Source organism: Mus musculus, chromosome 4, assembly GCF_000001635.26.
Source record: "Mus musculus strain C57BL/6J chromosome 4, GRCm38.p6 C57BL/6J".
NCBI lineage: Eukaryota > Metazoa > Chordata > Mammalia > Rodentia > Muridae > Mus > Mus musculus.
In genome coordinates this window covers 111,284,343-111,307,521 of record NC_000070.6, presented here as the reverse complement: position 1 = coordinate 111,307,521, position 23,179 = coordinate 111,284,343, and the positions used below count along the sequence as shown (strand labels likewise).

Below are 23,179 nucleotides of genomic sequence, written 5' to 3'. Positions count from 1 at the left end.
GAGTTGCTATGTCTTTCTGCTCAGCACTTGTTAGATAACTAGTGGAATAAACCGGAAAAGGGTCTGATTACTCATAAACAAAATAGAAGGCATTAATTGTAGTTGCTCAGGCCCTCGTTTCTCAGCTACAGTCCCCCAGGGGGCCCTCCTGTTCCAGGCTGCCTACTCTACTAGCCCTCTGCAGAGGATGAAGCATGAACTTAGCTATAGCAGCAGCTTTTCGGGAGCTGCCACAGAATGAATCGCCTGTTATCGGCCAGGCATTGAACTTTGCGCTCTGCATCTATCACTTGACTCAAATCTTGATGATTGTCCTTATTGTTTTTATTCTAAGCAACATAGCTTTTCCCCTCTGTATGAGAGTATATCAACTATACAAAATAATGAGTTTCAATGGGATAGAACATACTGTGCAGATTATGTACCTTGATCATATTTGAATCTGTTCTTACTAACAAATTTGAACCATAGACATGATTCTTTCCATTCAGATGAGGAAGGAGAAAAAGATCTTATGTGTCAATTATTATTATTATTTTTTAAAGAAGCATAGGCTAAAATGTTTCAGCTCAGTGTTCAAAGACTATTCTGACTGGCTCTAGGACTCAATACCCTCCACTCCTATCCTATTTCCCTGCTTCTTGTGGCCTCTTTGCTATAAACACACAGTATGTGCTCAAGAAGAACATAATGAATTATTTTCATTCTCCTTTCGAAATGTTGCAATTTCTCTGAATCAAACCTTTCTTCTCTTAGCCAGCTCCTGTGTGTGGGCAGATGGCAGATGGTGACAATTGTCCACTGCTTGTCTGAATATCACATTTGTATCCTATTCAAAACCACACTTGCAAAGCCATGTCTATGGATATAGTTGGAACAGAGAATAAAGGATGAATGAGCACTTCTTCATCAGGCTATTATGTCCTTAAATGTAAAAGTTATTTCCTCTGCAACTGGAGTGCTGCATGAGAACCACCTTGTCTCTGCTCCAAAGGCTCTGACATCACTGTTCCAGCATGATTTCTGCAGCTGTCTCTAGCAAGAGAACACTGAGGACCTAGTGCTTGCCCCACTCAGAAGGAGAAACCATCACGGAGAGGTGGAAGTACCAATAGCTTCCACCCTGATCTCACTATGTAGTTTTGCCTGGAGCTCTCCATATAAACCATCCAGGCCCCAGAGTCGCAGAGATCTGCCTGCTTCTGCCTCCTGAGTGCTGGAATCAAGGGTGTGTGCCACCATGCTAGTATCGATGGCTTTCAAAACAAGATATATGGTGTGTGTGTATTTGGTACACATGCGGGGCTATAGGGAGGGAGGGGGGAGGGGAAGGAGGGAGGGAATGAAGGAGGGGAGGAGACATACACACACACACACACACACACACACACACACACACACACACACACACACACGGCAGTCAATTCCCCAAAACTGCCCTGCTACCCCATTTCACTACAGCCTGTAGTTAGATATAAATGATATACTTTTTAAATAATTAGAAATGAACAGAAAAGTCACACTCTGGGCATGTGAAAATTATATAAGATAGGAGCTTCAATGCCTGGCAAGCTTGGTGGGAGCACAGACACATGCATTTGTTTATGTACTTCTGGCTTGAAAGTGAGAGCCGATCAGTCATGGCAGAGATTGTTTAGGCCACAAAGCTTGAAATGTTGACTCCATTGTCATTTACAAAAGTTTCCCCATCATGTGGCTTAGTTCAAACTCCACACCCCACAGCTACCTCAAAGGCAGAGGTTTTACGCATGCTATTCAATTACAGCACAAAGCAGGAGATGCAAGACTACATTTGGCTATATAATGTAGGGTCCTATGGAAAAATGAATGAGCTGGCTCTCTGTATAGAAAGTGGGGAAAACACGTCATTAAAGACATGAGAACATAAAAATTATTCCTTCTTTTTATGTTTCTCCCTAACTATTATTTTATTTTGAAATTTGTATTTAATTTCCTTCAACACACATGGGGATGGTTCTGAGGGAAGTACAGATCTGTACATCAGAAGTACATCAGGTGCCCAAGGGTGCCCCTTGAAGCAGAGTAAGTGCACATGGCATAGGTTTCTGGGTCTCTTTCTCCAGCCTCTCCTTGCCAGCTGCAAGCTGTGGAGATGGAAAACCTGAACCAGACAGTCCCCATTCCATGGGTCACTTGCCCACTTACAGATGTAAACTTGCAAGAATGTGACCAATCTCATACATGAATGAGTTAGGCACCTGGATGTGCTGGCAGAGGCTTGTTCCTGCCAGGTTATCTGCTGCTGAACATTGCAACCTGGTATGTGGGCCAATGGAGGTGGGGGCACTAGGAAGTGAAGGAGCAGGTGGCCAACAACTCTGTCTGAGGAGATCTGGAGGCAGTAGGGGGTGGACCTAGACATGAGCTGAGAGTTCAGGTTTGCTTTATTGTCTTACCTGACCTTTCTTGAAAAAAATATAAACACAAAGATTAGTTTCTATGAGTTTTAGACAGATGCCAAGAGCATACTCCTTCTGAGTGTGCATCCTGTGTTCCTGCATTGTCTTATATTTCTATTTGATTATAGGTGTTTACTATATTTAACAGTGGGATATCTAGAAGTAAGTAATTGACAAGATTTGGCTAGCAGACTGAGGTTTGCTGATTTTGATCTAGATGATCTGTAAGGTGTCCCTCACTATCACCTGCCACCCCAATAATTGTGTCGGATGTGACTTAGTGTATGATGGAGGAGTGTCTAGATGCCTATCCCTACTACTTCCTGACTCAGGACCACTGTGTCTTCATTGTCAGTGTATATCATCTTAAGAGTTCATGTGCAATAACAGAATGGCAATGTTCTAAAGCCTGTTGCCAGCCTCACACTTCTCTGGGAGTGTCTTCCAGGAGCTCAGTCAGCCAAAGATTATTACAGGCATCAACATATCAGCTTCCAGTTTTACTCCTTGGTTTCAGGATGTTTAAAGCCATTTAAGATGGTAAAGTCAGTAGATAAGTGTGAAAAAGCTGAAGATGTGATATCTTAGGAATGAAAGTAGTAAATTCATCTGAGGGCATCATGGGGAAGCTTCCTATACAGGATACCTTAATTCTAGTTCTTACATGATAAATATGATTCCTATAGACAGAAAAGAAGGAAGGGGACCTTGACGGTTCTTATAGAGGCTTCTGCAGGAGCAATGCCTCAGAGATTGGAAAGTAGGTGTGTACCTCTGAAAAGATAATATACTAGTCCGACTGGGGCATAGAGGACAAGGTGATGTGTGGGAGACAGTTCTGCAAAAGGGCATAAGTGTCTTTTTTTCTCTATTTAGGAGTGTTCATTGCATTCTTGAGAAAACTTGAAGCCAAAAGAGTTTAGGGAAGGAGAGTTCTTGCCAATAAGTATACTAGTCCATAAAAAAAAAATGTCTATAGAGAATAAGAATGGTTTGGTGTAGCCTATCATCACTAAAGAGACAGGCACAGTGTCTTAGTCAGGGTTTCTATTCCTGCACAAACATCATGGCCAAGAAGCACTTGGGGAGGAAAGGGTTTATTCAGCTTACTCTTCCACATTGCTGTTCATCACCAAAGGAAGTCAGGACTGGAACTCAAACAGGTCAGGAAGCAGGAGCTGATGCAGAGGCCATGGAGGGATGTTTTTTACTGGCTTGCTTCCCCTGGCTTGCTCAGCTTGCTCTCTTATAGAACCAAGACTACCAGCCCAGAGATGGCACCCCCCACAAGGAGACCGCCCCCCTTGATCACTAATTGAGAAAATGCCTTACAGCTGGATCTCATGGAGGCATTTCCCCAACTGAAGCTCCTTTCTTTATGATAACTCCAGCCTGTGTCAAGTTGATACACAAAACTAGCCAGTACACACAGGAAAGGTGAGATAGAGCAGGCATTTGTAGGATGGCCTCTTAGGTGCTTCATATACCTATGGACAGCACTCCATGGGGACTATGTTACTAGTTGTCCTTTGTAAGTGTTCAGAGGGGACAGCAATCTTTTTGAAAAGTACCCAATAGGCAGGAGGAAGAAGCAACATCTTGGTGTCTGTCTTAACACTGGGCTCAAACCTTTATTGGTATGCAACACTGTTTGTCAAAACTTTCAAGCAAGTATCTAGGAGCCAACAGATCCCCAGTGAGGATAGAACTTACTTGTTAATCTATTCCTCCTGAACCTCCAGGTGGACATGACCACTACTTTCACCAAGGCTCCAACTAGCACTGCCTACGTTCGCTGAGATAACCGGCATATGAAACTTTGGGCTTCTAGAAGGCCTCTGTGTTCTGTGTTCCAAGTGTTTGGTACAGGTTAAAATGTCAGTCCCTCTGAAGAATGAGTGGGTATGCTAATGACTGGGTTGGGATCTTCTAATGACTCCTGGAATCCATCCCCCTCTAAACTAGAAGCCAAAGCCAAAAGCAACCTCCACAGTTTTCAGAAGAAGGCACCAAGGAATGAAGGATGATACCCAGTTCCAGCATCAGAACCAAATTTACTGCAAATAGTGCCCATAAACAGCACAAGCTCCTCGGTTAGGCTAATTTATGTTCACACCAGGGCCGTTCTGGCCTCCAAAGCCCAGAGCTCTTTACAATTCCAAAATGATTAAAAGCATCACACAAACACATATTTTCCATTTTTATTAAAAGCACTAAAACGGCAGTGCTTTCTGCATGGCAATAGGGAGCTGCTTCCTAACTCAGGGAGAAAAGTGTCCTCAGATGGCCAAGGCAGACTGCTGAGCATCTTGCTCTGTGCCTCCTTCATCTGTAAAGCCCACTGTCCTGCCCACCCCCACAACAGAAACTTTGCCCCTGCAGTATTTTCCTCTGCATGTAGTCCTTCTCAAGGACTAACTCATCTGACCTCAACTTTGCACAGACTTCTACCTAAGTTCTTTAAAGACCTTGCTGTCCTGGTGTCTAAATTTAAAATCTGTGCTGTCAGAGCACTTGGCACAGGCCTAGAATGGCACAAGCTGCTTTCCAAACATGAACCCTCTTTGTCAGATAAGGTTGTTATGTTCCCAACATTCTGAGGAACTTTTTCATTTTTCCAAACCCTTTTCTCTAGTGGATTTCCCCAGTTTGGCATCTTTCCTTCTATTATCCATGGAGTACATACCCATTCCTTTCATTTAAGATCTAGCTCAAATTTTTCTCTTCTCTAAACTATTCCTCGACTATCTCAGACTACATTCGTCATTTCTATTTTCTGTACATATTCCTTAAGCACATGTCATGTTGGGTTCTGTGTACAGTCATACTAAGCATTTTTAGTGTTGGCTCTAAGCACCGATCCTGGTTGAGTAAGTTGTTGGTGAATTTGTGACAAGCAAATGTATGGAATACTTAACTTCCCAAAACTTGCCTCAATAGAGATAACCCTGGCATGTAGGCTGGATCCTCCTCTAATCTGTTAAACTGGAGAATAGTCTGGAAAATGCTCACTTTTACCAACACGCACTCATGACTTGTACCAGATTTCACATATTCTACTATTTCTCATTGTTTTCACAAGGCCATGTTCCTTGGTCCCATCCAAGGCTACCTTCCAGGGTGTTGGTTGGAGTCTACTTCTCTTGCCTACTCAAAGATGCCACTCTGGTAATATTGGCCTACCCTGTATATCATCTAACTTTTCACTTTGATGAATATCATTCTTGATGAGGGTTATTAAAAATAAGCTAATTCATCAATTAAGAGAAAAAAGTCTATTTCCCCCATTTATATTGTCACATCATTTCCTTCTTTCCTGAAAACTGCTCTCTCTATCACTGTCTGACTTTCCTCCAACCCTCTCCTCACACACTCCCACTGACCTTTATCTTTGCCTCACCTCTTCTACTCACAGTCTCCATTCCTGTCTGTTTAATGTGATGGTCATTTCTCAGTCTTTGTCATACTTAACACATTGTCAGTATTTGATCTGCTTTTATGATAATATGATTTCGAAGACACCACATTCTTCTAGGTTTTTTTTTTCTGTTTTATTGCCTTTCTCTCTCTACTGTTCTGCTTTTCCTAGACTTTTGAGGTTTGAATTGGGTCAGGGCACAGTCCTTAGAATTCTTTTCTTTATGATCTAGACTTTTTCCTTAAATGATATCCTTCCACTTCACACGTTCAAACATTATCTAAGTGGTAACAGACTTTGAAACTTCTATCTCTAGTTTTGACATTTTCTGTTAAAACTGAACTTACATCCATTGCATTTTCAATTACTGTCAAGCAAATATCTAACAGGACTCATACATGCACACACACTATTCTGAGATAAGATATTGATATGGAGTCCAGGCTATTTTGAGAGTCACTATGTAGCTCAGGCTGTCCTTGAGCTTGTGATCTTCCTTTTTCAGCTTCCCAAGTGATGCGATGATGCTAGGTATTTGAATCCATGTGTGGCTGGCATCTAATGTTCAGCATTCTAAAACCAAATTCTTATTTCCCTCTAAACCAGTTTTAACTATATTCTCTTCCTTGTCAGGTAACCAAACTATACTTCCATCATCTGCATTGCCCAGGCCAAAATGCTAGAAAGTATTTCTTTTTATTTTTCTTCATGTGTTGGTGTGGTGGGTGTTTGAATGAGGGCTTATGTACGCATGTGCAGGCATACACATAGAAATGTGCATGTGTGTATGGAGGCCAGAAGACGACATCCAGAATGAATATTCCTGCAATGCTCTCCACCTTACTCCCGGAGGCAAATTCTTTTGGTTGAGCCGAGGGCTCATAGACATGTCTAGTCTAGGCAGCCAGCTTTCTCCTGGAATCCCTTGCTCTGTTTTACATGCACTGGAATGGCAGGCAGGTTGCCACACCTACCTGACAATTACATGGTTGATTAGGAATCAGAAATCTGGTCCTTACGCTTACACAACAAAAATTTTACCCACTAAACCCTAAAAAGTTATTTTTGATAATTTTCTCTTATCTAAGGTTCAGAGTGAATGTTCTATTAGATCAGATTCATTTATCTTCAGAATTTATTAAGGTTCAGTTACTTACTACCTTCCCCACTCTAGTCCCTATGTCCAACATTACTCACCTATTTTATCTATCACAATAGCATCTCAATGTCTCTGTTTTAGCCCTGGGCATGCACTGCCATCTTAAGATTATTTTCAGCACCACACTTAAAGGAATGGTAGTCAAATGACTCAGAAAACTCAAAAACCTTAATGGCTCCTAATAAACTTTGAGTGCTTGGGTTCCCCCAAACCACAGACTGAAATTCTAACCTCAGAGATGGTCCCATTACGAACTGGGGTCTTTGGGGTCTTTGGGGTCTTTGGGAGGTGTTTATATCATTAGGGCAGAGCTGTCATATTTGGAAGCACATCTTTATAAAACTGACCAAAAGAGAGCTAGAAAGCCTCGTCTACCATGAGACAACATGGAGACAAGATACCAATCTCTGAAGGAAGCAGACCATCATCACTTACAAAATCTACTGACTTTTTCATCTTGGACTTCCTTAGCCTTCAGAACTCTGAACAAAACTTACTGTTTAGAGGCTTCTCACTCCACTGTACTCTGTTATACCTGCATGGATACACAAAGATGGCTCTAATCTGAACACAAGGAAAGACAAAGCCCTTATAACGTTTGTAAGAGCCTTGTGGTTTGCTGCACTCTCCTCACATCCTCCAGCTTTCTCTCTTCACCATCTATGTCAGTTACCCACTTCTGCTCCTTACTTCCACGACAGTGAAGCTTTCCTGATAACCCTATTTAAAATCCCAGTTCACTCCTTTCCTTGCACCCCTGCTCATTTGCTACCCACACTCCTTCTTCCTCTTAGTTGTCTTCTTTTCCTCTTAGCATATGCTCTGGATAATACTGCTTTACCCCATGCATTTCTCAACAGGTTTTTCTTTGATCTCCAGATGTGTTCTGATTTAGATGTTAAGTGAAAAACTATCTTTTACCTTATCAAATGCCAGAATAAGCGTTTAATTTGTTTTTCTTGGGAATGCCTCTCTCCTGTAGACTCCGAGATCTCTGAGGTAATGTGTCTTATTTTTTTCTTTGCTCTTCAGCATAGGGAATAGTGTTCCTCACAGTGAGTATTCAATAATCACTCCCAGGAGGAGTGAATTAAATGCAGGGTTGTCCCTGCTGGCTTTCTTCATAAAAGACTAGAAGTTGGTCTTTGACTTAGGGCAATGTTTGTAACTCAGGCTAGGAGCCTAGTTTTATTTCTAAATGCTGTCAATGCCTCACATTCCAACCAAGAAGACTCCGAGAATCAAACAGCTAAAGAGAAATGTACATTTGTAAAGTTCATGCCATCAGGAATCTCAGAAATGTGATACATCACCCCCAGGCTCACAGCAAAAAGGTTAAGGCTCATGACACTGAAGACATTTTTAAAATGTAAATATGTCTAACATCATTACACAGCCCTGCCCCCTCCAAGGCATAATGACTATGTTCAGTGTCATGGCGAGGAAAACACACATTAGCCAGACGGCAGGTTTCGGACTCATGCCTGAGACATTATCTCTAATCATATACAGTCTATTTAATATCCTCTTTTTTGTGGGCTTCACAACTTATAATTATTGCCGGCAGGAATAAAGAAAAAAGGTGGGAAGGGAGGGAGGGGTGTAGATAGAAGGGGCCTTTTTTTCCCCCTGATAGCAATAAACTGTGTGAGAAAGATAGGTCTGAGCTTATTGGAAAATATTAGAAACTATATTTGGATTAAAGTGAAGAAAAATAAATTGTCCCTAAGCTGTGAGAGTATATAAACCAAGAAAGATCGTATGAAGCTTTCAGCCTGTCTGTCTCATTATATTGTGTGTTTCTAACACCAGAAGGAAGTTAATAGGAAATTATAAAATATCCCATATTAGGAGCCCAGACTAGCAATTTAATAAACCCATATAGGACTTAGGAAGGATTCGTGAATTAATGAGCTGAACGCCTTTATTTTATAAAAGAAGAGAAAGGCCTGCAGAGCAAGGGCTCAAATCCAGATCTCCCAACTCAGACACCACGTTACCTAATTTTAAGTGAAAGCCAGTACAACAGGGGTTGTCTTGGGGGTATGAGTTCCCCTAAGCTTGTAGTAGAAGCAAAAGAAAGTCTGAGAAAATTATTTAAAAAAAAACCAGAAAATCTTTTAATGACCTTGACATTGTGATCCTGCCTAAAGATAATGCTTATATTTGAGTATGAGTATACGGGCTGGGGGTGCTGGTGCATGTGTGCATGTGTGATAATGGGTAGACCCAGGACTACAGGGAGAATCAAGTTCATGCCTGCCTTCCTGCCCAGAATGTGTCTCACCCTGCATCATTAGTTCTTCCTTCAAAGTGAATCAGCTGTTCTGTCTCCTCATACCAAGAACTCAGGTGGTAGAGAAGTGGTTAAACCTCCCAGATTCAGTTACACTAATATGTCTCATCTTCCAGAACCTCTTTTACTAATAAAAATTTTATCTGAGTCTCAGTTTTCACACATGCAAAAGTTTTTCTTTTAGCTTTGAAGGACAGTGTTGATTAAATAATATATTGCTTTAAAGGGAACAAGTATAGACAAATAATTTATTGGAGACATTATGTGTATAATTTTACACATTTCCCTTCATCTCCTGCTTCACATAATAGCTAAACTGCTAGTTGTTATTTTTCTAAGGCATACTGAAATTAGAAGCTGCTGGAAAGCAGTGGTTCTCTCGTGTTTTAGGATGGCCAAGCTCCACTGAAGAGACCATGAACATCCTTAAGAAGGAAAAAACAGACAAATAAGAGGGGTGAGAGTTGCTGAAGCTCTCGTCTGGAGTTTTCTCTGCTGCAGCATGCCAGGTGAGTTTGGTTGGTGAGGCATAAGGACTACGATCTGGCAGATTTGTCAAAGATTATGACCTGAGCAGTTCGTGGAAGCAGGAGTGTAAGGAAAAGCACAACAATGGTTGGGTTAGTGCAAACAACTTATCTCGACAAATGGCCAATCATCAGAGAGGGCAATCTAATGGTTGGTAATACTTTGGAACCATGTGAAATTGCTGAGCTGTTTTGAGAAACAGAGTCTCAGGAGGCACAGTCATGACAGTGACTCAGTTTACTGACTTGTTCAGTAGAGTGGGAACAATTTTCTGTTGAAACAGGGAATTTGGTGGCTGGAAGAATGTATTTCCTAGTGCAGGCACTGCAAATGTCAAACTCCCTTTGAAGGTTCTAGAAAAAAATCTACCTGCCTATTCTAGGTTTTAGGTTTTATTACAGTCTTCTGAGTTTCCTAGTTTGTGGAAGCATTAACCCACATCTGCCCCTTTTTTGTATTAGGTTCTTAGTAGATATCTATGTGTCCTGTGTCTTTACATGGCCTTCTTATAGGAGCAGCAACTGTTGAATTGAGGTCTGCCCTAGCTCAGTTTGATTACACTTTAGCTTGATTTACAAATACCTTGCAAATACAGTATTTGTTAATACATTCCACTCAAAGATCCCCAAGCTAGGACTTCTACACGTCCCCATGAAGAAGGGTAGACTTCAACCTACAATGTACAGCTTCAAATTAAACAGCGAGACCACACACACACACACACACACACACACACACACACACACACACTCCAAAAGATGAGAAGCTTTCTGGGTTTTGCTTGCCATCTAGAATTGCCACTAAACATTTATGAGAACAACACCAGGAAAAATGAAGCCTAAACTTAATAAGCACATATTTCCCCTATAGCTGGAGCTGCTCAGCTGGCTGTAGACCTGACAATTTCACTGGGTAGCTTGGACTCAGGAAAGAGTCACAGGAAGAAAAGGGGAAGAATATGCTAACCTAATGTGTGTAGTGAAACACTGTTGTGGACAGAATGATTGTGCTCCCTCCTATTCAGAAATCCTACCCCACAATGTGAAGGCATTAGAAACAGGAACATTGGGGGAAGTAATTATGTTGGAAATAGTAGGGCCTTCAGAGGTAGGATGGGTGTTCTTAAGCAAAAGGCCCCATGGAGTTGATCACCTTTCTTCCCATTCTATTACTACTCAACAAGAAACAACCATCAGTCACCCAGAGTAGTATGCTCCCCAGAACTCAACCATCCTCTTATGCATAGAACAGTATTAAGTAAATGTCTGCTGTTTATTAGCTGCCCAGTCTATGATAGTTTGTCATTGTTATAGCAACCCCAAGTGCCTATATCCTCCACAACTTATGAAAATTTCGGATCAAGAGGGGAAGAAACATGTCCAACATTTTATAGTGTGACAGTCATGGGAGAATCTTAAACGTTAGCCAGGATTCAGAAGCTGTTCTGAGAAAGAAATACTTGAGGAGTTTTAGAGCATTTTAGTTGATTCCAAAATGTGAAACCCCTTTGACCCAGTAATTCCACAGTTGGGAGATTAGCCTAATGAAGTGATTAAGATTTAGCTGTAAGAAAATTTATCAAAGCATTACTATCAATGGCAGTATTAGTGGTTACCACAAACTGAACATTTTACTTTATATAAGACACTTGTACTAGGTCCTTTTATAGATTCTCAATCAGTCTTCAAAACAAGCCTTATTTCTTTTTTAAGACAAAAGCCTGTATTGGAAGGATTAATTAATTTTCCCAAGAACACACAGCTAAGGTTGAAGTTTAGTTGGAATTCACATCTATTTGATTCCAAGGGGAGGTTCCTATGCTGTCCTTCTGTGTTACCATAAAACTTCAGGATCCTACATGGAAACCTAATGCTTAAGACTCATCTGAATGTATCAGGCAGATTAATGGAACAAAGTACAAAAAACCACCACACTGTGTTAGAGATGAATACTGCATGATAACAGTGTACATTATAAAAGATTGGCTACAAAGAATCACTTATTTTGTGATTATGAGGGTAAGTGACTCATTAGAGTAATAGATAAATAAACATGAAAATATTAACATTATTTCTGGAGAGTGGGATTATGAGTAAATTTTACCTTTGATTTTCTATATGTATAAACTTTATAAAACAAATAATAAGAATTTGCTTTAGTAATAAAGAGATTTCAAGTATAAAAGAAAGATTTACTGAGAGGAATAATGTCAAGACACTGTCTTTAACAGGACTCATGCTTTAGCAATTTGGTCTTTCCTCTCCAAACCATATATCTACACAGAACCTGGAAGTTGGTAGCATCTCATTGGCTAAGAGTTAATTTCCTCTGATGCAGCAGGGTTACCTGGACCGCTGAGGTTGCACTGTCACCTAAGCATGGAAGGATTTTAGGGCACTCTATCTCTGCACTGTGGCTAGAGGAATCTAATAATACCCCACCATTTCTTTTTCTTCTTCCTTTCCTGAAAATGCAGCAGGTAGTGCTTTTGATTGAATTCCATCCTGATTTCATTAAATATTCATAAAGGCCAATTAGAAGAGGAGAGAAAGAGGCCATGAGGCAGCCCCTTCCATCATCCTGTCAGAGGCCAGCGAGCTGACTGTTAGACACAGACCAGCCAGTGGTCAATATGGCCATGACCTTTCTACACTCTTCTCAAGGGTCACTTCTCACTATCCCAGCAAGGGACACAAGACCAGCAGGGGATGAACAGTAGGGGCCAGGCAAAGAGAGGCAGCTCATAATTCTGACAGAAAGGTGCTTAGTGTGTAGAATGCAAAATGCAAATGCTGGGAAGCCAATCACTGCTAGAATGAAAATCTCTCCCTAATGAGTGATGACGATGGGAAAGAGCTGATTGCACTGAAGAAAAACTGTTTAAAATTCATAATCAATCAAGCAAGTTGATTTTAACCTTTTGTAACTAAGCCATCTGGTTCAGTTCACCAAGAGGAGTTCATGCCTTCCTCCCCCACTGCTCCCACTCCTCAAGACACTTAGAAAATAGGTACCCATGGAGACTCCGTGCAAGTTGGGCAAATTAGGAAAAGAAGGTGGGGGAGACCTCAGAGATTTCACCTATCATAATCTGGTAGGCTGATGAGGGTCAGGAGAGTCCAAGGAACCTAAGAGCAAGGGGTCAGCTGCAATGCAACCCAATTGTCCATTAACTACTAAGGGAACCAATGAAAGAGTGGGCACTAGAAACCCATAGCTCTAGTCTGGGGCCATGTGTTGGCTGTCTCAAGTTTTGAGACAATAGAACAAAGAATCTGTGTCACTTTAGGCTGGAAATCACATATTCAAAGCCACCAATAATCATGATGTTAATACTGTCTTCTTCCTTATACAGCACAGTTCTTATCAGAGTCAAATAATAAAAGGATACAAAAGTGCTTCCAAAACAGTGAAGCACCCTTAACTACCATTCAGCTCTTTTCATTTTCTGGCCCCACAAGTTCATCCATCCAAATTACATCACACAGAGGTACCAGTAAAACTGGTTTCAAAACTTTGGTACAACCTTGTCTCTTCCCTATTTAATCTTTTACACACTCTCTTTGAGACAGAGACTAGTTCTAAGTCTGGTATGTAAGAAATATCCCAATGGAGAATTTTGAGAATTTGCTTCTCTGTGCTTGTTTGCTCATTCATGAAATGAGAAAACATATACAAGAGAAAGCTGCTGTGACTACCAGACTTCACACCATCAATGCAATCAGCATATTTTCTGGCACACTACATTTGTTCTAATAGCTTATATTATTATGATATTAAGATTTTTACCATCTTGGAAGATAGGTAGAAAATGAATAAGTGTGTATGTGTGTGTGTGACACACACACGTGTTCTGATAGATATACTTGTTACTGTGTGAGCGTCTATGGAGACTAGCCCTTAACATGAGGTCTCTTTCCTAACCACTCTCCATCTTTTTATATTTGAGACAGGATTGGTCACTGAAACCTGAAGCTCACTGATTGGCTAAGACAGGTGGCCAATGAACTTCAGGAGTTTGCCTGTCTCTGCTGCACCACCACTACTATCTTTTGGGAATCCAAATTCAGGTCCCCATGCTCACACAGCAAACAACTCATGAGCCAGAATCATCTTCCCTAGCCTTCAAGAAGGAGTAAATGAGGCAGGAAAAGCCCAGAGAGCTAAAGACTTGGATTATGCAAAGGGCCCAGCTAGAATACTTGGGCTTTTAGTTTCTGGGGGACTTGAAAAGGAAGAGAGAGACGTAGGGGAAAGGAGAGGGAGATGAGAGGCAGAAGGAGAAAGACTAAACATGGGAACCTCAGACTGCAGGCAGCCATTATTTTTTTTTTGACTTAGTTCAGAACGTATAGAATTTATATTTATTTTTTCAGTATGATTATAGGGCCCTATGTCATCACACTGGCCCATCTACCTTCTTTGGCCTCATTTCAAACTATTGGGAAATGAAATAAAACAAAAGGAGCTTTGGTTATACAAAAAGAGTTGCTTGAATAAATGTAGGAAGACAACATTTCCAAACAATAACTTTATGTTCTTTTTTTCCCCTTTCTGCTCAGCTTCTCCTCTGGGTCTATTTCAAGGCAATGAACAAAAACCAAATGGAAATGCATGAACTGTTGCAAACAAATGTGTTATTTAAAGACAATTTCCTGAAGACATCACCCCATAAAGGGTGACTGCTGAGCCAGGGGCAGAGTTAAGAAACCTACATATGGTTCTATTTGTCATAACTGTGTCTTTTCTAAGACCTGATTTGAGTCACTGACTCACCTTGTTATGAACAAAAGTATGAGCATTCAAAACATTCTACTTTATTAGTTTGATCATTTGACAGCATTTATCAAGCCCCTACTGCATTGAGATATTTCAGTAAAGTACAAGAATATAAAACAGATTCTGTCCCCACATAGCATTTAGATTCCACTGGGGGAAAATATACCTTTAAAATAATCAAATATTCACACATATGATTTGATCCTTTAGTAAGCATCATGAACTTTAGAACCTAGGACATATTCACCAGGAGGAATATGGAGGAATATTGGAGGGCAGCGTGGCTCTAGAAGAGCATCTGTGAAAAGTCATTGGTGCTGAGAAGAATGTGGAATTAAAATGGGAGAAGACAAGTGAGAAGAGGAGGGCTGGTGTGGGTGGAACAGCTTTGGGGTCAGAGGACACATGGAAGCCAAGGAGACCAGAGGGTCTGCAGAACAGAGATGGGACTGAGAAAGAAGACGCTGGGAAGGTGTGAAGGGACTGAACTCCAGAGAACATTTCTATCAGTTAACATAGTCTGGGAAGCAAGTTATTCTAGGTATGAAGCAAGTTTTAAAGTAAGATAGATGTCTAAAAATTATTTTTAAAGATCTAGGGATATAATTCCTAGAGAGAACATTTCTATCAGTTAACATAGTCTGGGAAGCAAGTTATTCTAGGTATGAAGCAAGTTTTAAAGTAAGATAGATGTATAAAAATTTTTTTTTTAAAGATCTAGGGATATAATTCAACAGTAGAACACTTGGCATGTATTTTCTAGGCCCTGGGTTCCAATTCTAGTATGGAGGAAAGAAAAGAATTTGCCTATTTTACATTTTGTTTGTTTTGCTTTTTAGACTGTCTTATAGAGTCTAGGAAGGCCCTGAACTATGTAGTTTGATGACTGAGACAAGGTTTCTCTGTGTAGTCCTGGCGATCCCAGATCTTACTCTGTAGACATGGATGGCCTTAAACTCAGATCTGCCTGTCTCTGCCTCCTGGTGCTGGGATTAAAGGTGTCTGCCACCATGTCTACTTTGGATGAGTGAATTCTTGATTTTCCTGCTTCTTCCTCCCAAGTGTTGGGATTACAGGTGTGTGTAACCTACCGAGCTAGACTTCTAGTTACTAGAATTCTTTTTTCTTTTTGAGACAGGGCCCACTGTGTAGTTATGGCTGGCCTTGAGTGAGAGATCTTCATGGGACCCTAACTTCTGGTGTGGGGACTGAAGGCATGTGCTGCTCTGTTCACTGGATTAGACATTTGTTTCTAATATTATAGTAAAAATGTTTTTAAGTATGCAGTTTCTCTCTTACACACACACTCACACACCAAAAGGTATATTTACTAAGAAATGTATAGATATATAGATTCAACACCACAAATGCAAAAACAGGTTGGACTGAGCTTGGATTTCCTGGTAGCCTACTCCTAACCCTAAGGAAGAAATAATGAAAAAAAAAAAGAAAAGAAAAAAAGAAGAAAGAAAGAATGCGCCATCCATTCATATGTCCAGGTATCTGATCCAGGCTGGACAAACACACTCAGAATAATTCCAAGTCAATGTGGGAAGCCAAGGTGAGAAACCTAAGATTTCTCAGGAATGGTTTTAATCTGGGAGCCTCTAGCCTACCTGGTTAGTGCTTTTCTGTGGGTTTCTTGGTGTGAGTCCAAACCTCTTAGAAAACACCTTCAAACACAAGTTATGGCTGCAAGTCTGGAAAGCTCTATACAAGAACCATGTAAATAATGGTTCAAGAGAATTGACTAGATCCCCTTGTCAGCTGGAATAAGCTGAAGACTAAGTGGTTTTCCTCTTCTTGGCAGATGGTCACTCAAATACATCTCATACCCCTGCTGCCTTTTGTTTAAAGAATTTTGTGTTCTGGGCACTCTCTTGGCCCCATGCAGAGTCAAAGGAAGTGGTATCTTGATCCACAAGGTGGGTGTACTTGGTGCGACCAGACCGTCCAAAATTCTTGACCTGCATGACTCTAGGAAGAATGGTTTTGTTGAAATGGTCCTCAAGAGTAGGTGCACTAAAATCTCTCTTGTAGACTTCTTCATTCTCATCCATGAAGAAGGCACCTCGGTGATAATACTTCTGTGGAAACTTGTATTTGCCTTTAACAGCTTTGTTGGTAATGACTTTGCCATTTGCCTGAAGTTCAGCCCGCCTTTCTTCCTCAGTCAGGTTTCTCATGCGTTCAATTTCTGCTTTCTCCTTTTCAAGCGCTTCTCAGTCTTCTCTCTCCCACTTGATTCTTTTGAGCCAGCGGACTTTCCACGCCTCGTACTCCTCCTCATCATTTTCATCATCAGTATTGAGTGCATCCAGGGCGGCAAGGGACCGCTTGTTCTCCTCTAGCTCTTTCTTGGTCTCTTCTTCTACAACCTTGAGGGTGTACTTGTGCCACTCCTCAGCCACGCATTTTGCTTCTTGTTCCAGTTCCTTCTGTTTCAATGCTTCAGCTTCTCATCCTTGAACTGTAATCTGATCCTTTCTCTCTTCCACATCTTCACTGATGCGGTTCTGTAACCGCCGAAGACGGGGGTCACTGGATGAATCCTCCTCCTGTTCCTCAGGCTCTGCTTCTTGTTCCTTAGCTTTCTTAATGAACTGAAATTCTTCATCCTCTTCATCTGAGGACTCCATAGGGGCATAATCTGGTCTCTTTCCAGACACATAACGTTTCACCTTCACCGTTTCCATTGAGATCTCACCTTTCTCGTTTCGAACTGGGACGGCCCCAGCCATAGACTGGATGGGCGGCTGCTTCATGAGTGCGCTTGGGGACATGGTGACGGCTGCTGCGGGGACTCTCCAAAACGGACTCCAGATGTACAAAAATTTATATCACAAAAACCACTTAAAATTTAGCAGGTTTTATTATTAAAAATGTCATACTAATTCTAGAATTAATATGAAAATGCAAAACATGTAGACTACCCAAAACAACTTTTTTTAAACCAATTTTTATTAGATATTTTCTTCATTTACATTTCAAATGTTATTCTGAAAGTCCCCTATACACCCCACCCTCACCCCCTCGGCTCTGCTCCCCAACCCACCTACTCCTGCTTTCTGGCCCTGGCATACCTCTGTACTGAGGCATATGATCTTTGTAAGACCAAGGGCCTCTCCTCCAAAAGATGGCCAACTAGGCTATCTTCTGCCATATATGCAGCTAGAGACACAAGCTCTGGGGGTACTGGTTAGTTCATATTGTTGTTCCTCCTATAGGGTTGCAGACACCTTTAGCTCCTGAAGAACAAAGTTGAAGTACTGATATTACCTGATTTCAGGAATTAATATAAACCAGCAGTAATCAAGACAGTTTGGTTTTGGAATAATGAGATCCACAGAAGAGAATAGAGTCTAGAAATAGACCAATACATGTATAGACAGGTAATTTTCAATGAAGATATGAAGGAGTTCACTGGCAATGCAAGCCTTTTCAACAAATGAATCTAGATGCTGGTTGTCTGCATGGGATTAAGAACAATTTTGAACCATACCCCACACCATATAAAAATGATCTCAAAATGGTTTATAAAATATGCTCTCTAAAATCTTGAACACTTGATTAGGAAAAATTTCCCAGATACATCAGCAAAATCATTCTTCATAAGACACTGGCAATTTAGACTGAACTGACATTTAATTTTGTATATGGGTGTTTTGTCTGCGTGTATGTTTGCGCACTACTTGCATGCCACGTACCAAAAGAGTTACACGTCATTGTGAACCACTTTTGTCAGTGTTTTGAATTGAATTGAACTTCCAAAAGAGCAGCAAGTGTGTTTAATGGCTGAGCCATCTCTTCAGCTCCTTAATTGACATTTTAAAAATTTCACATTAAAGGGGTTCTTACAAAATTAAAACACCAAACCATAGACTGAGAGACAATGCTCCTGAATAATATATCTGATGAAGAGCTTAAGTCTCAACTATGAAAATAAAGAACATTAAAAACTTGTTGCAGGTTAAATATTCTGTACCCACAATGCTTATGAGAAAAAGTATTAAGTGTTTAAAAAGTTGCAGATTTTGTGAGAGACTTCAGACCATTCAGCCTTTAGTATATTTTTATTAAACCACCCCCGTCAAGGCTCAGGAATCTAAGTAGAAGAAAAGTTGGAAAGATTGTGAGAGCTAGAGCTGATAGAGGGCTCTCAGAAAATGGTGTCTCCTGATAAGTGGATATTAGCCCAGAAACTTAGGATACCCAAGATATAAGATACAACTTGCCAAACGCATGAAATTCAAGAAGAACGAAGACCAAAGTGTGGACACTTTACCCTTTCTTAGAAACGGGAACAAAACACCCATAGAAGGAGTTACAGAGACAAAATTTGGAGCTGTGACGAAAGGATGGACCATCTAGTGATTGCCATATGCAGGGATCCATCCCATAATCAGCTTCCAAATGCTGACACCATTGCATACACTAGCAAGATTTCGCTGAAAGGACCCAGATATAGCTCTCTCTTGTGAGACTATGCCGGGGCCTAGCAAACACAGAAGTGGATGCTCACAGTCAGCTATTGGATGGGTCACACGGCCCCTAATGGAGGAGCTAGAGAAATTACCCAAGGAGCTAAAGGGAACTGCAACCCTATAGGTGGAACAACAATATGAACTAACCAGTACCCGGGAGCTCTTGTCTTTAGCTGCATATGTATCAAAAGATGGCCTAGTCGGTCATCACTGCAAAGAGAGGCCCATTGGACTTGCAAACTTTATATGCCCCAGTACAGGGGAACGCCAGGGCCAAAAAGGGGGAGTGGGTGGGTAGGGGGTTGGGGGGGGTGGGTATGGGGGACCTTTGGGATAGCATTGAAAATGTAAACGAGGAAAATACCTAATTTAAAAAAAAAAGAAAATGGTGTTTCCCAGACTCAACAGGGCTGAAGCACATAGAAACTTACAGAGACTATGACAGTACACACAAGACCTACGCAAGTTCAAGCCAGACAAAAATCTCAGTATGGATAAGAGGAAGGGGACACAAGTGCCACCCCTAGCCAACAAGCATTTTGCAATCAATACCTTCTGGTAAAAATATTTTTCTACAATGAAGTGACACTAAGTATACTGACTATGCTCTAGGGCTGGCCTCAAGACCAGGAGTAGTTGGCCAACATAAAACGAACTATATGTTTTTATGTGTTGCTTGTTCTCTAGTTTGTGGACCTGTTTGGGAAGGATCAGGAAGTATATATAGCCTTGTTGGAGGAGGTATATCAATGGGGTTGTGCTTTGAAGTTTCAAAAGCCCATGTCATTACTTGTTAGCTCTCCATGCCTTGTGCTTATGGATCAGGATGTGAGCTCTCAGTTACTGCTCCACTGTCGTGACTGTTGCCTGCTGCCATGTTCCCTGCCACGATGGCCATGGACTCACCTTCTGAAACTATAAACTCAAAATAAACTCTTTATAATGTAATAGAAAAGTAGCTAAGAAAACTAGTCATTAATGATGTGCAAATTGAAATCAAAATGTAATGTCTTAGGATGACTAAGATTAAGACTGCTCATATCAAGTGTCAGTGAGAAGTGGAATGCTGAATTGTCATTGGCTGCTACTGAGGATGAGACAGAAGAGCTAAAACTTCAGTATGTTCTTTTTAACAAATTAAACATAAACATATTATTTGACTCAGCCTGTTCGTTCTTCAGTATTTCTTCAAGAGAAATAAAAGCACTTGAAAAAAGTTGCACTTGCATGTCCAACTTTATTTGTACTAATCAAAAACTAGGAACAATTCAAGTGTTTATCAACAGGATTACTCACATTGTATTATATTTATACAATAGAATTCTATTCTTAATATAAAGGAGTAAAGTTGATATACATAGCAATTTGGTTGAGTCTCAAATTAATCATTCTTAGTGTAAGAAAGCTAACCATAAAGTACAAGAACTATGCGTATGGAAACAGTTAAAAGGGAGACACATTTTAGAGTTGGTAAGGAGAACTCCAGGGGACAGTTGGGGATAGTTTAGAAAGAACAAGAGGGTAGATCTGATGAAAAGTAGAAGCTCAGGTGTTTAGAAAGAAAGGACTGGGGAAGAAGTGAATGGAGAAGAGTGCAATGACGGTGAATGAAGGTCTAAGGGTAATGTCTAGAGGTTTGGACTGACTAGTCCACCCTAGTTAGTGATGTCACAGCTAGTACTCCAAATCCTCAAGTTTAATCAACAGAACACTGAATATATTAGAAAAGGAGTCTGTACTGAATTCCTGGAGACTTAGAGACTTCTTCCTTGCCAATATCCCCTAAATAATACACTAAAGCAACTATTTATATAGTACTTATGTTGTAGTCATTGCATGTACATTTTATATGCAAATAATACATTTTATATAAGGGACTTGAGAACCCTAAGATTTTGGGATCTGAGATCTGACATAAAGGAACAATTTTATTCTGTGCTCATGGAATGCTACAGAACAGTTCTTCCTGTATCTTTTACCTCCATTTCCTATTCCTGATTCATCACCACTTCCTAGCTCAGACCTCTCTTTCATTCTTATCACAGCTTTTTCTCTACTTCTTTCCCATTCAGATTTAGCTTATGGGTTTGATATTTCACACTAGAGAACATTGTTATGTTTAAGTCTTACAGTTTTGTTTCCCTGTTACATTCTTTCCCATGAGTCTCTTTCATTCTCAGGATGAGGACAATATTCTTAACATGAAGCTTTTGATGTCTTCTCTCTTTTTTTTTTTATAGTTATCTGGCTCTCCACTCCAGTACCTTGGTCAGATATACTAATTGCTTATAGCTTTCTTCAACATTTGCCTCCTCTATTCCTTTTTATAAGTTGATCCAATGCCTTCAACTCACATCCAGAAGCATCATTTGTTTTCTAAGACTGGGTTTTGTTTTGTTTTTTTAATCTCCCAAATGCTCTTTTAGCCTTTTGTGCATTTATCAGAGCTATTTACTTGCTGGATTTGTCTGAATCTCCAATACCTGGGCTCCACTCATCCATTAAATAGTTCCTTCAAATACTCACAGGCTTCAGACACCACATGATGGCTCTAGTGTGTCAACAGGGCTAGTTCTTTTGATCAGCCATTGTTCCTACTCTGGAGGCATGTTTTGGATATCTGCTTTTTATGCCTGTCCTACTACATAGTTATTTCCTCCTTTACACATTAAGTATCTAACCGGTGCTTGGCAACGAAGAGATAAAGACAAATGAGATACAGTCACTGACTGCAGGGGCTCCAGACATGACACTAGCCAGGCTGCTCCTATTCCCTGATTCTTAGGTTCCTCATCTGTAAAGTTATGTCTAATATGCTTTTTCTTTTATGATTTCATGCTTCCAAGATTAGAACAAAGTGAGTGACAGGAAAGTGAAGGGGGGTAATTATGGATGATGAGTAGCTAAACATTTGAAAGAAAATATGCAACATTGATAAAATTGCCTCAATTATTTCTTGGCTGATTAAATTCTCTAAAAAAGAAGTGACTGTGGCACATGAAAGGTGCATGGCCATGGTTTCCATCACAGATGAAAGTGGAGTGTTTTAACTTGAAACTCTGTAACTGGCATGGATCGTGAACAGCATGACAAATGTTCTCTTGAATGATTTGGGAGAGGTGGTTTCTGATATGCATGGCCCACATCTCCAGGGAAGCAGTAATGAAAGAGTGAAGGTAAGTTTGGGGCTTTCTCCCAGTACACACACAGGAAGTCAAAGAGTTCCTTGTGTAAACACAAACAAATAAATCTGGCTCTTTTACCTTGTCTGTAAAACAGGAATATAATTAAAACAAACAAAGAAAAACCCCAAACCTACCTACCTTATAGGGTAATTTTGACCATTAAGTAAATTAGTAAATGTCAGTATGAGCTAAGGTTCAATGAGTATTAATAGCAGTTATTATCCACCAAGACCCAGGACCAGGACTGAGTCTAATTTTCTAAAAAGTAAATGTGGAATTGCAAAGATAGAAAAACTTTAGTAGCTACTATTACCAACCCAGTATCCAGATTCTGTGGCCTCCCTGGGTTTGTGCTTCTCCCTGCTGTCATAATGGGGAGAACTGTATCTGGCCTACACTTGCCAGGCACATGCCTCTTTCTAATAATAAATGTGATCGCATTCCCTAGAGGATTTTCTGTTTCAAAATTATAATTACAATCCAATGGCTTAATTTAATTAGACCCTTCAATCTACCCAGAGGGCTGATGCAGAAGAGAATAGGCAATCATGAGTCTAGGTAACTAACAACGAATCTTTATAAGGGAGAATATAAATTGTGGGTTACTCAATTACTGGAAAAGTCTGTATTTTTCAAGGGTTCAAACTTTAGGATCTTTCATACCATCAGCTAGTCACAGCAAGAAAAGAATGGAAAGAAGGGTCTGTAAAAATTCAACCCCCATGCTCACAGGCCTTCTGCTTCATAGTTACCACTTACAGACACAATCCAGGGAAAGAAAAAGGGTCACAATGTTTGGTAACAAATTTACTGTGCCACCATGTCTTTACAAATAGCTAGCCAAAATAATGTACAAATTACTTTGTATGTTATTGAGAACAAGTTGTTG

The 23,179-nt window shown here is 40.5% G+C and overlaps 1 protein-coding gene and 1 pseudogene across 9 annotated transcripts in view; both read right to left on the bottom strand.

The window, feature by feature from the left end:
- The window catches only part of Agbl4 (ATP/GTP binding protein-like 4), a 1,266,676-nt gene that overhangs the window by 356,803 nt on the left and 886,694 nt on the right, over positions 1 to 23,179 (bottom strand). The window lies entirely within an intron of this gene.
- On the bottom strand, positions 16,209 to 17,441 carry Gm12804 (predicted gene 12804; annotated as a pseudogene).